This window comes from Poecile atricapillus, chromosome 5 (genome assembly GCF_030490865.1).
Source record: "Poecile atricapillus isolate bPoeAtr1 chromosome 5, bPoeAtr1.hap1, whole genome shotgun sequence".
Classification (NCBI taxonomy): domain Eukaryota; kingdom Metazoa; phylum Chordata; class Aves; order Passeriformes; family Paridae; genus Poecile; species Poecile atricapillus.
This window is the reverse complement of record NC_081253.1, coordinates 18,738,649-18,753,234: the sequence shown is the minus strand read 5'-3', so window position 1 is coordinate 18,753,234 and position 14,586 is coordinate 18,738,649. Positions and strand designations below refer to the sequence as shown.

Here is a 14,586-nt window from a genome sequence, read left to right as displayed (position 1 = left end):
TTTTAGTCAAGAAGTAGGTGTCACAGGATTCAGTGTGCCACAGCAACGTTTTTCAATAGTGCTGCTGTTACTGAAATTAGTAACTGCTGTGCAGTGATAGAAATACAGTGCTATGGTCTGTAGAGCTGTGCATGTCAGGTAGAATTCTCTGTGCATACACCCCACCACTTGTGTGCTTATTGTGCTGGATAATTGATGTTCTTAGCTGCAGGTTTATGTTAAACACATGAGCTGTAATGGATGCTTTTTAATGTAAAACTTTGTAAAATTGTTTTTTTTTAAATCTGGCAAATTCTCTGACATGGCTTCTGGAGTTGTTGAAAGTGAGAGACACCCTTCAGGCAGCAATATTGTAGTACAGATTGCTGAGTGTCTTTGAGCTGTATCATGAGCAAATTGCTTGCAATGTCAGCAAGATGTATGTATTCTGTGTGAGACTCCAGAATGTCAAGACTTTGAGGCTTCTCGAATGCTTAAAATTTAACTCTTTTTGTAAAATATTGGTCCATTTATGTGTACAATAAAAGTGTTGCTGGAATCTACTTAGCTGCAGCTCTGTGCTGTTCTCCTCTTGCTAAACCTCCAGTGATGAGGTGCAGCCTTCTTGCTAAAGAACATTCATGTTTCAGCTTGATTAACATTTTTAAAATATTCATGAAAGAGAACCAGAAATTTTGCTGACACTGTTTTTAGAAGAACTAAATGCTCTGGAGCACATATTGAATTGTATGTGGCTGCTGTAGTAGAAAAAAAAATACCCTGGAGATGTCTTTTTTTCTGGGCTCCATGACAAATTTTACGTCCATCTGCACTTTAGTTTCACAAGAACATAAATATCAAACTATTTTAACTTGCACCCAGCTGGAAAGTATATACTTTATGAGGGGAATGACATTTTTTAAAAGTACTGTATTCATAGGTTATGGATCTCATGTGGATAATAAACTTGAACCCTACACTATATCTAGTATTACATTATAGAAAAACTTGTCTTTCAGAAAAGTTTTTAGATTGTGTCCTTGCTTTATGAAGAACTCAGAAAAAAGATAAGGTTCACCTTGTATATGCTTGTGGGTAATACTTAAAAATAATCTGAATTTAGAAATTTCATTGGTGATTTCCTATGGAAATATAAATTACCTATTTATACACATAGAACCAGTTGCATCTTCAGATGGGAGAGAAGAAAACATTCTCTACACTTGTCAGAATTAATTCTCCCTACTTCAGCAATAGAGTAATTGGCTCTGGGGTTGTCAACAAAATACAACAAATTATTTTGTGTTCCAAAATAATATAAAGTAAAAAATACAAGACAAATGCAAAGTACTGCAAAATAACTTGGTCGTTATAAATTTGGACTTGATGATCTTAGTACTGACCTGGCACTAAAAACACCTAGGTTGTGGATTCAGTCCCTGTATGGGCCATTCACTTAAGAGCTGGACTTGATGATCCTTGTGCATCCCTTCCAGCTCAGACTAGTCTTTGGTTCTGTGACCTTGAGGGTCTTTTCCAATCTTTATGATTCTAGAGAAAGTGATGCTGAATCATCTTGTCTGGCAAAATGAAATATCAGTATTGTCGGAAAATACACTTGAACAAGGAGAGGAAAAAAATGAAAAGGTTAAAAAAACCACAAACCAGTGAAAAGGACAAGAGGAGCTTTAAATATGGAGAATAGGGACCAAGAAGAGAAAGTCAATTAATGGTTTAAGAGACAGGCAGCTGTCATTTCTGTGAAATTCCATGATTTCTCTCAAAGCAAAAATAATGGTAGAGCTAAAGTATATGCCTGTTTAGGAAATTTAATACATTTTTCAGTACAGTGATAAAATATCCATTTGTTGTTTTGTCTCCCCACTTTCTCCCAAGGCAAAACAAACATTAAATTACAGAAATGCCTCTAGCAGAATTTTCCTGTCAGCATTCTACTAGTCATTCATTCTGCAGACAGGTTTTGTTCCTCTTGCAATTCAGACTTCTACCTATGATACTCATTGCCTAGGGAAAATACTGTGTGTCAATCGATTTAGTTTTTGTGTAGTCTTTTCACCTTTCAGATCTTCTTATCTACCTCCATGTCAGCTTAAAATTCTCCTCTCCAGCTCTAGTTGCATTTTACTTTTGCTGATACCAAGCTGAGTAGTACTTCTCCAGCCTCTGCTTCTATAGGGAAGACTCTCCTGAGTTTGCTCTTAATGTATTTTAACTGTCCTTTAAAAACAGAAAGCATGTAAAAGGAAAGGTGTTCTCAGTCTATTTTGTCTCTGCAAATGCAGCTGACAACATTTCCTTCATTCTGGTCTAAAGAAGATAAAAATTAATGGGGTCTGAAGTCTGTGTCAATGCACTGGTAAGGACTCAGAGTGCCTCAGAAAGCCAGAAAGTTTAAAATGTATGATTCATCGGATCGTAATGTTATTACATATGTAGAGGTAGAGTAGTATCATACAGCAAAAAGTAATGTCATGTCAAGGTCATTGGAGTGTATATGTGAGAAAAAAGTATTTCTAATTTATAACTCTGAAGTCTTAATGTATCATTAACAGAGATTTCCACATTTAAGATCACCAAGTAATAAATGGAATAGGAAAGGCCTAGAAGATGACATTAAGTTTCATGAAAGGCTTAGGGCAGCCTTAAATGTGTGTATGGAATTAAGTATAGAAGAAACTAATTTTATATTTCCTTATTAAGGATTATCATTATATTATTCTAATAGATTTTTCAGTCTAGTATGAATCAGTGTGATTAGATAGCATTAATAATGTCTTATGGGTCTTTTTTCTTTTCTTGCTGTTCTTTGATATCAGATCATCTATATATCAAGAATACTGCATGGGTAGGTATTTCAAATGCTGTCTCTTTTGTACGCTTTATTCTTTCTAATTGTCTGTCATGTCAGCAGACAAGTATTCTGAAAATCTGATTTTGTTTATATTAGCCCTATTTAGTGTAACCCTCTTGTAAGGGTTTCAGGATGAGATCTTGGACTTTGGCTTTTCCATCTGTTGCCTGGAATAAAACACTAGAACTTTCCAACCAGTGTAAAAATGATGATATAAAAACAAGTCTTTAATTGAAAGCTTTCAAGGTTCACAGTATGGCAATATGCACATGTAATACAGTATTTCTCTGATTTTATAAGGTTATTTAATTAGTGTATCTATCAAAGATTGTCCAGTTAGAAGAACAGTTGGTTTGGTAATTTCCCCACAGGTTCTGCCCCATTGGAGCCCTCCCCAATCTTTATTCTTTATTTTATTTAATCTCCCCTACTCTTTATTGTTTCTGCAATATGTGGTGCAAAACAAAGTGTCTTTGCTAGACAAAAGGCAAGACCACACAGAATCTCAAGAATGTATTACTAAGGGTTTGGTAAACTATGGGAGAGGACAAGAAAAGTATTAGAAGTTATAACTATGTATTAACAGTCTACAAAGCTACAAATATGTGAAAAATATATAAAAAGCTAAAAAACTTTAGGCATCACATCCACTATTTTTTTTTTCTGGATAATAACAATCTACATAGGTTTTTAAAAAGCTGGCTCCTATAAATTTGGGATTTTTATTAAAAAGACAGGATGTTGAGGCTGACTCCAGACCAGAAGACAGAATCACATGATAGTGGTAGCCCAGATCATGCTGCACTTCATTCTTGGATTTTCAGCTGTTGTAGGAACTGCATTTTCTCTACCGTGGTAGCATTGCCCTGGGCATGGTAGCAGTGTTTTATTCTGTGCATGTTGGCAGCATGTGTTCAAGTGGCCAGGCTCTTCTCAACAGTAACAAAGTTCTATTTTATGGTCAGCAGAAGGGGAAATACATTTCTTGTTGCTTCATAGGCAGATAATCCCCCTGTTAGATCATCTAGGGTAGATTCAGAGCAGTTCAATTTTCCTGGAAAGGAATCAGCCTAATCACTACAGCAGTGCAGGGTGATTTGGGCTGTGCCTGACCCTGCCATCATCTCTGGCCCTGTCCTGGAGCTGCTACTGCACTTGCTATTTCCCATTGGTGCAGTGGCTGGTGCCAGCCTTATTGCTGTGCTTGCTGCAGCTCGCCTGCCTTTGGGGAACAGCTGCCCCTCTGTTAACCAGTTAATATTTCTGCAATACTCTGATATTCACAGGGAAAACATTTGTGCATAATCTTACTACTGATAGGTGTGATTCCAATCCATGGCTAATGGCAAAGCACAGTTGTTATTCCCACATTGCCATTAGGGATGAATATATTATTTTACCATCTTCTCCACCCACAGAAATGTCTCAGTCTCTTCTAATTTGCATGGCATTTTACAAACAGCTTTTTAGGAAAATGGTGAAAATTTATGCTGAAGACTCATATTGCATTGCTAGCCACATACAATAAAAATTCCAAGTTAGAAAGCAGTCTAACTCTTAAGGAATTAAAAGTAAAGGTAAACATCTACTTGAGGGACGCGGTGCATCCCATAATCATTATACACAACTGCCAGTATGTGAGCCAAGCAGTGTTCTAGCAGAAAGGGAACAGTTCAGTATGCAGAGACAGAAACTGAGAAAATATGTAGAGGATAATAAAACTAGCTAAAGAAAATATTCTCTAAGTCTGCCTGGCTTGTTTGAGATTAAAGCTCAAATGTGATGATTTAGGGGGGCATCTAATCTCTTTTCCTTATTAATATCTTTTTTGTTTGAATTAAGATAACTTGAGAATTCATAGTAATTAAGACATCTTTTATTAATGCAAATGTCAAATTTTCATATTCAAAGGGCTTGGAAGATCTTGGAAACCGTAACAGGAAAAGAGATTGAGTGAGCAAGAAGTAGAATACCTGGCAACTAATGGGTCAAGACTGAGGAAAAAAACCAGGGTATTTGAGCTTTGCAGTCCCATTTGATTCCCAGATTAGATTTATGCCAGCTCACTGTAGTTTGGGGCAGTCTTGGAGATATTCTGAAGTCTTCCAACTGTCCTCTAAATAGCAGCCTGCCAACAGAGAAGACATAAAGTCCAGCAGTGCCCCTTGTACTTCCTCTACTGAGGGTGGAAGCTGGAGTAGAAGTGCCAGCTTTGAGTCTGCCAGAGGGACTCTCTACGAGTTCTGCAAACAAAGGGAAGTTTTTGGCTGGGGAAATTGAATTTGTTTGTGGTCTCTATGTGGCTGGAGCCACAAAGTGATTCAGGCATACTTGAGGGACTGAGATTTTCAGTCTGTTATGTATATTTCATGCATTTTGTGTTATCTTATTTGGAAATAAATCCATGCATGTACAGAAAGGAGCTGTTCAACATGGCTTCATTGCCAGAGCTCCAGCAGCTTGCTTAATACTGTGCAATATTTTATGAGTTACTGACAAATTCCTGGGCAGGGTTGTCAGGATAACCATATGGTTGGCTTTAGAGAAATCTACCATTTTATTTGCTGGGTCAATTTTTGATTGATTAAGGCAGTATCAGTAAGCTGACCTTCAAGTTTAGTTATCTCAGAAACTGCTATTTTCTAGAGCAGCCTCCAGGCTGTCAGTGAAAAACATCTAAAAACCTAAGTTTAGCAATTTGCCTGAAAAGTGTCAAGTGAACAGCTGTACTAGGTCACTGTGAAGATTTCACTCATCTCCCTAGTGACTATGACAAGTAGGATAGTGTTGCATTGTACTCCAGAGAAATAAGCCTTGGCTTCAGGTTTAGCTTGTTTTCCTTTATTCTGTTTCTATGGTATACATAAGAGAACATAATTTATGCAGTGTGTCAAAACATAGTGGATTTATTTTGACTGTCTGGTGTGATACCTCTGTAGTTCCTCCAAATTAACAGCATTAGTGTTCTGACCAATTTAGATTCTTAGTAGGAAAAGAGGATCCAAGATTTCTATGCCACAGCTTTTCTTCTTGGTGCTTACACCTTCTGGCACTCAGACTATAAGTGAAAATGGGAGTGATGAAGACCTTGCACTTGCTCTGTGGCTTGACTTTTATCCTCCCTCTTCTCTCCTGTCTGTTTTGTGAACAGTTGAGGCATACTACAAGTTGTATTACTTTTCCATATCGTATTGGACCCCAAAAGAAGGAGGACACCATCTGTATGGAGAATAATTTCTACATGAATTGAGAACCCTGTGCTATCTCATATAAATGGTCTGAGTGAACCTGTTCTACAGCTGACTGGGAAAGGCTTTATATTTCATGAGTTTATGAGCAGCAACAGCTTTTCCATCAGTTGTGATGTTCTGTAAAGTCAGTGCCAATTGCCTTCATGTCATCTGAGAAGAGGTGCACATAGCCTAGGATTCTGTATAAAGATGTTTTGAGATCCGTTGCTGATGTAATGTAGGCAGGTAGTACTTGAATATCAAAAGGATCATAATGAAAATAAAGGTGTTATTACAAGATTAGGTGGGAATGATCTTGGACAGCTGAGTCATATTTGAGATAAAAGGTGACTTGAGTTGGCAGTACAGTACAGTACACTACTTGAGTACAGTAGTGGTACTCTTGGAACCTACTAAAGCAGAAAACACTATTGGGTGAACTATTGCTTTCTTTTGGCAATTCAGAAACATCAGTAATGTGTATTGTGAAGTTAGATACTGTGTAACCTGCCAAGTGTCACTTGGCACTCTTGGAAATACTGGAAGATCTACTGATTTATTAATATATTGTCTGCTGCTGTTTATATGATCAGTCATCTGCTCTCCTTGAATGTCTAACAGCCCTCTGGGAATTAATGTTGTATTTCTACTCATGCTAATCAAAAGTTGGTATACAAAGTATTTCTGCTGTCAGGGGAAGTACAGTGAACAAGAAACACTGAACATGATCTGTCTGTGAATCAGCTCCTACGTGCCCATCTCCCTTTTTGTGTTTTTTTGTTTCTTCCTCTGTAACAGTAATCATAGTAAACATAGTAGTTCTTCAATCAATTATAATTTTAAAGAAAAGAGGACATAAATGTGCATTTTTTAAAGCAAGAACAAGAGGCACATGTCTCTAATTCATCAGAAATCTTGACACTTTCTGTTTCAAACACTTTTATAAGCACACAGCACACTGCAGTGATTTAGTCTATGGAGAATTCACTCCTAATGCCCTGCTTCATGGTGCTACTTATTAAGGCCCAAGTACTGCTTTTTAGACATTTCTTGCATTCTGAAATAGTGATCATTTCTTTAGTGTCAATATTTCTGCCTACAGTGCATTATAGATACCCTTACACAAACAATTTCAGTCACCCTCAGTCAGTAACTATTCAAAATACTGGGTTTTTTTCTACTATGGTGTTGTCTTAGTGACAGTAACTTTTCTCTGCAAGGATTCATTAAATTCATTAAATATGTTCTATTTTATTCAAATAAAATATATAATAGTAAAAATAGAATGACTTTTGGTATTAAAAGAGTAAAATTAAATTACTGTGAAAATTTTTAATGTCAGTTATGCAGAAACAGGTTCAGCATAACATGGATTATATCTGTTGTTTCTCTTGCATTTTTAGATCAGTTCTTAAAGCCTTATTGTCTCTTAAAGTAGACAATACTTTTCTTTTAAGAATGTGGTATGTATGTGGTAGAGTTATCTCCCTTGTACTTGATTGTGAATACATGCCTAATTAATTTATAGAACTACTTTTATATTTAAAAAGCAAGTGCAAAATTATTTTATCCTGCCTCTCTGCCTTAGAGGAAGAGCCCTGTGCAGTACTGTGTCTGTACTGGAGCATGTGCAGCTGAGCTGGTTTTAGAAGTGTTTGACCAATGTTGCCCAAGTTTGGCTTGGATGTTAGCCACCAGACCACTTGACAGAAACTTGCAATGATTCGTACTAAAACTTGCAAAATAATTTTTTGAAAAAGGCATACTGAACAGAAGCAAACAGCCTCTTGGTAAGTCCAAACCAATTGAGTTCAAAGATTTAAAATACAGAAAAAAAGTTACCAGCTTTAACAAGAATCAGAAAGTAGAAACACTGCACTGTAATGATAGAGATAAGTATAAATGTTTAAATACAACCATTATAAGGAAATGAAACATTGTTTACATTATGAAGCAGAAATAGTTCTGTCAGTAATGCATTTTACAGTAGGGACCTTTGTAACAGAAATCCTCCACTGACATCATACTCATTGAAACAATAGTTGTTACATAAAGAAATGGCATAGAATGATACCAAAAAAAGGTTTATGCCCCAAATAAACAAAATTCAATTACAATCTATTTTAGATTGTATACAACATATAAGCTTATGGAAAAAACATTTTGTTTATTTGGTCTACACAGCAGATGTAAAATAGAAAGCATCAAAACATCATATAGTTTTCTCGTCTAATTAATCTAGAAATCAGAGAGACCTTCAAACTAGATTTTCAAGAGACCGTGAGATCCTGACAAGAAGAGAAAGTAATGGTTGTAATTGCTGTGTCTGCTGAATCTCTTTTATCTTCTTAATTTTTGTTTACACAATGCCAATTTCAGAAAAAGCGGTGCAGAATATATGCATTGTACCCAAAAATGCACCCCAAAATTGTACCCAAAAATGCTATATTGGAAATATTCTGCCTTCCAATTTCTTTCTTGTTGAAAAAAATCCCGCTCTTTTCTATTCAAATAATATTATATTAGAAGCTGACTTTCATTTCAATGTAATTTTTATTCATAACAAAGAAAGTGTTCAAGGTTCTCTTACTCAAAGTAAGAGAATTTTCTTTTTAATTTTTTCATTTTCTTCTTTTTTTCAGAGAGAGTTGAGATATAAAAATAGAAATGCATTTAATGGTACAAAGTGCCCAGGGGTTTACAGCCTGCAATTTAATGTTTTATTCATAATTTTCCACAATAATTGTAGTTATTTGTTGATCTTCATATAATTCTTTTCAATATTGCTTTGAATTTAAAACTAATGGCATGAGGTTTTTTTTCTGGAGTTTCAAGATCAGTTTTCCAGTCATAAAACCAGATATCCATATGCAATTCACAGTGACCACTTTTTGCAAAATGTTCAACTACATGAATTATTTAATACTTTACTTCTATCTTCATTTATGTAGATAGTTATAACCTTGATTTGCTTTTCATATATATTAAGTCTAACTCAGTACTGGTTTTGTGAACTATCTTAGTTCAATGACAAACAAAATGATGGTGAAAGTCATAAAGCAGAATCACACTTTGCAACTTAACCTGCTCTGCTTAGAGTGTTCTTGGGTTTACATTGCGTGGTAACTTTTCAATACTGAAACTAGGAATCCATTTCTTTATTATGGGCAAGATTACGTATGTACAATTAAAACCTATCCAGACTTAGTCTTCTCCTAGAGCTACAATTGAATGAGAATTCATAGAAAGGACTTCTGGATGATGGCATAAAAAATCATTCACACCACAGGAAGACATAGCTCTATTTAAAACATGTTATGCTTGGATGGGATCAGGTACTTGGGATATCAACTCTCCTTTTCCCTGCCTTTAAATGTTTGAGTAAACAGAATACATTGTTAGCAGTGAGCCCTGATTGGCTTCTTCAGAAATTCTTGCTGGTTTTTGTGGCTGCAGTTTGAACATCTTCAGTGAACTATTCTTGAAGTTGGAGATTTTAGGGAGAGATCATGATGGTCATTTTCTGTGATGTTTCCTTTAACACAAGGCATATTTTCTCCATGAACACCACTAAACTGTAGTCAAAAAAGGTGTGCAATTACTTTGAACAGTCCTGTTTATCTTAACATTGACATGAAATTGGCTGTTTCCATCCCTATGAACTAATGTATCAATTATTAATGACTATATGGAGAATCTGTCAGAAAGGTGTGTGGGTACAATTTATCTGAAGGAGTAAAATTATCTGTATCAATTGGAGGCAAACTGCAATGGTAGAAGGAACTCTCCAGGGATAAGAAGAAATGGATAGATTTTTTTTTTCATTAAAAAATAGTCTTTCCTTCTGGTGACAATTATAAGTATGCAAAAGAAACTGATGTATTGATGAGAACAAGCAGCCAGCCTATATATTTTGGTTGTTTTACCAGTAATAAGGAATGTAATTAAAAAAAAATAAATTATTCCCATTATGAATTAATTGCTAAAAAATACCAATGGCAAAATGGCTTAATGTTAAATACATATATCTTTAGTGGTTTGCTGAAGTACTTTCTTGCAGCCACAAGCTGCAACATCATCAGGTCAGGTGGGCATTTCCTCCTTCGAATTAGTGGATAGCTTTGAAGTCAAATTATCATGTACAATGGTCTGTAATATTCATAGAAATATGAATGGAATAATAAACAGTCAAGCACTAGAATTTGAATTAGGCACTTTGGCAGAAGAGCTGAGGTGGCTCTTGTGACCTTTCACTGCTGTAATGCATCTGATCTGATGCCACACTCAACTTCATCCTTAGTCTGTGCTGCATTTCTTAAAATTTCTATTTTGTATTTATCCTGAGGATGAGGAAAGGAAAAAGAAAAAAATCCATGTGTTTTGTCTTGTAATAAGAAAATTGCTTTGATACATCTTGCATGATAGAAGCTGTCTAGTGGAGTTATCAGTGAGTACTCACTTATTTAGCTGAAATTTTTATTGGAAATTAATAGCAAAAATTGGAAATTAATATTGAAAAATGTAGTAGTCAAAGTAAAAAAAACCTAGCAAGTTCTTTATTTGATGTTTTATTAATTCTTTTATGAATAAAAACATTAGTGTTCCTTTCTAAATGCTACTACTAAAGCTATTAAAGATCAATGAATTCTTTGAGTTTTTGAAAATTATCCTGTATTTTATAAGGATTTTATAAATTACTTGGTTAAAGAAATGTATGTACTTAATAAGAAATATTTATCATACAGCAAACTAGCAGATATTTGCAAGATATGTAATCCTTGACTGTGCGGATTTGAGATGACTGATGCTGACAAGAAAATGCTCAATCATCTTTCCAATTTGGCAAAAAGAGTAAATGTCAGGCACTGGATTGTCAATTATCTTCATGGATGCTGCAATACAGAGGACACAGCAAATACTGTTTGTAATTATCCATAGAGACAGACATGGAGCAATGATACTTATTTTTAGTTAAATGGTGGGAAATAGACTTTGAGAAAACTGGTTGGAGTCCTTAAGTCTCCCCACACAGTATGGGGAGGTATAGTTCAGAAGGCATTTCACTTCCCAGTGATTAGAGAGAGAGAAAGCAAGGGAGAGAAACAAAGAGAATAGAGGAAAAAAACACAATCCTAATGTATAAAATGCACATCACTAGATATAAGGGACTTGCTAATTGATATAACTGATGCAGAAGTGCTATTCAGTCCTTTGTGGCATTTGTGGGGTGCTTCTGGTGAAGGAAACAAATTACTACATCAATTATACAATTATCCTATGACATCTAATCCAACTTAGTTGTCTACAATATGTCATTGCAAGTCTAATATTATTGCGTAGGTAAGCATAAGCAGAACTAACGATAGGACAGGATTACTGTTTTTGTAGTAAATAAGGCTTATTTAAGGTGTTTATCACAGGATATAGTATACTGAGAGAACAACAGTTTATTTAGGAGGAACCAGGTGGTTGCTAGCTCTCAGTTCTAATTGCAGCTGAGGAGTGCTAGAACAAGGTGCATAAAACACATGCTCTTACCCTTCCACTTTCACCTTTTTGGGTTCAGGCTGTGTCATCTTCCATGTCACAGCATAAACTGGAGTGATTGTAAGGCAGATAAATTACATGATCAATGGCCTACACAAGATCATCATGGTAGACTGATCAGGCCTAAAATCAGCCCTGGGTCCCCTGTAAACTTGCAACCCAAGACAACTGTTCAGTGACATACTTGGCACTGACATAAGCAGACTGTAGTTACTGAGTTATTTCATTATAGTGGTGTTCTTTTCATGTTAGACAGCATAATTTTTTTTTTCCCTTAATGGAACATAACATCTCCAATATATCTGCAAATTTGTCACATTTTTGTTTGAGCTTTTTTGCTTTTTTTGTTCATCTCTATTTTCTTGGGTAATATAGCTATTTGTTGAAGGTTGTTGTGTCACCGGGAACTTCTTAGATGATTTATTAATAATTTTAATGGTACTTACATATTGTTCATAAATTATGAAATAATAAACCCATAAAATACAATTTCAGGAAGGGTTATTTTAGAGAAAATATTATTTTCACTAGATTTTGCTAAAGCGCAGAAAAATAAACCAATTTTGAAATCTTAAAAAAATTGAGAATAAATTTGGAGAGTGTATAGAATAAACCTCTATGTGTACTTCGGGTTTAGTTTATCAAATCACTAAATGGAAATAAAGAGATCTCATTTATTTTGCTGGCAGATAACACATGAAGTACTTATAATCTTAAGCAATACATTACTGTTTATGATGAACAGATATACAGACAAATGACTCTTGGGGATGGCACCCTGCAGGGCTGGGCACTGGACTTGGGGGTCCCTTCCAACTGAGCCTATTCTGTGATTCTGTGATATATGTGATACTTAGCTACTTACAGTCTGTGTCACAACTAAAAACTTCAGTGGGCAAAACTGGAAAGGCGGCTACTGAAGCACAGATAAAGCACTGATTAATGGTATTTAAAATGGCAGCTAAACAGTTGTGCATCTTCCTGCACTGTGTAAGCAGTGCTTTTCATTGGCTTTAGAAGGTTGAACTGAACAGTACAGCTAGACCCTCATGTGTGGGAAGGACAATAAAAACCTTTGGAGGATGTTAATATTATATGCAGAAGTAGTTCCACAGATCTGTTTGCCTTTTAAGTTTGGTAAATAGTCATAAAACTGTGGAGTTCTGTTAAAATATATTTTTTCTGGGTGATGGTGAACAGTGATGTTTCAGTGGAGTGTAATGAAAGTTTGACAAGGTCAGGGAGTCTTATGAATCCAGGTATGAGTGTGGTTTGAAGCATGTTGAGTATGAGGCAGCACATTATCAGAATACCTGCATCTTTCATAGCAATCCAATCTAACCATTGTTTTTGTTGCTATTTCTCAAAATAACTGACACAAAATTTAAAAGCTCAGTTGTAAGTATTATCTGCTAGTTTCTCTGTGAAAATATGAGGGTGGATTACTCTTCTCTTTAAAACCTAATTTAGCATCAATGCATTCCCCTGACTGCTTGCTCTCTGTTCGTCTTGCTCTGGTAAGCTTGCCTAGAAGCTGATCTGCATTGTAGCTAATCAAGATGCTCTGCTTCACCTCGCCTTTGTCAGCGTACAAGAGCTCATGTCAGGAAAGCTTTCAGAGGTAATCAATCCAGAAAAATAGATCAGCAAAAGGAAAACATGGTGAATAAATATTTCATTGCACAAGGTAAACCTGTTTTAAATAGCAAAACAAACAGCTTAGGCTGTTTTCTTTACATATTTTAATTATTCATTTATTTTGTATACAGGCAATATTTATGTGTTCATATGCAAGTATTATTCTTACAATTGGGATGATTTGTGCAGTATTCAAAAGCATTTAAGTTCCTTGACCCCTGTCATATTTTGGTAACTGCTTCCCAGAATGGAGTAATATGCCATCTCAAGGTATTAAAATACTCTCACTGGAGCATCCTTCCTCTTTAATTTGTCCCACCTTACTACATTTAGGTGGGCCATGGGCTTGGAACCATGTTATACAATCTTGATGTCCTAAATACTATGGGTTTACACTTGAAACAGTATTTCCCTGCCTTACACTACTAGGAACATCATTCTCAAATTTGGAACCAATGGTAGATGTATACATATATGCCTGATGTTTAGTGCAGAAGTTTCTATGGCCTGTGGAAGATTTTTGTGTGGGTCTGCAGCTAACAGGAGCATGTGTTTTCAATGAACTTAAAAGCAAAGTGTCACAGTGAGTGACTTCACACCAGAGTAATCTGCACATGACTGTAGCAGCTCAGTGAAAGCTAAAAATGGAATCAAAGTGATTCTTAATGCCTGTGGAATAATGGCTTGCATTTATCAGCTACCTGTTCAATGAGACTGAAATGAGATCTAACTGTATAAAGACAGGAGCTCTGAATTGAGACTTTTTTTCTTTTTCCTAATGGAAAACATAAGATAGATACATATACATTCTTTTCCAAATTTTTTTCAGACATGCTGAACATTTCTATCATGTTCCTACAAGCAAGCTACTAGGCATAAATAAATTTGTAGTGAACTGCAGCTTTCTTTTCACAAATCAAGTAAGAATAATTTAAATGAGTAGCCATGTACCCACACAATGTACTGTTAGATCCCTACAGGCATCATTTGTGACTGAATAGCTGCTCTATTATATATACTGCAGCCATATACTGTGAGAGTTTTGACTTGTCTTACTCATGGAGTAGAACTGGAGCTATGGCTCCTTTCAAAGGTTGCAACAACATTTTAAATCATACACATTAGTTTTTAATGTAAATATTCTAGTGGGTTTAAAATATATTGCTTATATACTTTCTGAAGGCATTTTCTGTTTTGTATGTTATGCCTCTATTATAAATCAATATTTCTACCTTTTGCATAAACTTATAATGAAATAATGAGACTTTTGTCATAGAGTTTGATCTTTGAGCAATTATTTGATTCCACTTCTATTCAATG

The 14,586-nt window shown here is 35.4% G+C and overlaps 1 protein-coding gene across 1 annotated transcript in view; it reads left to right on the top strand.

The window, feature by feature from the left end:
• LOC131579668 (sodium channel protein type 2 subunit alpha-like) overlaps positions 1 to 14,586 on the top strand; it is a 140,063-nt gene that overhangs the window by 29,313 nt on the left and 96,164 nt on the right. The gene's annotated exons all lie outside the window — the stretch shown is intronic.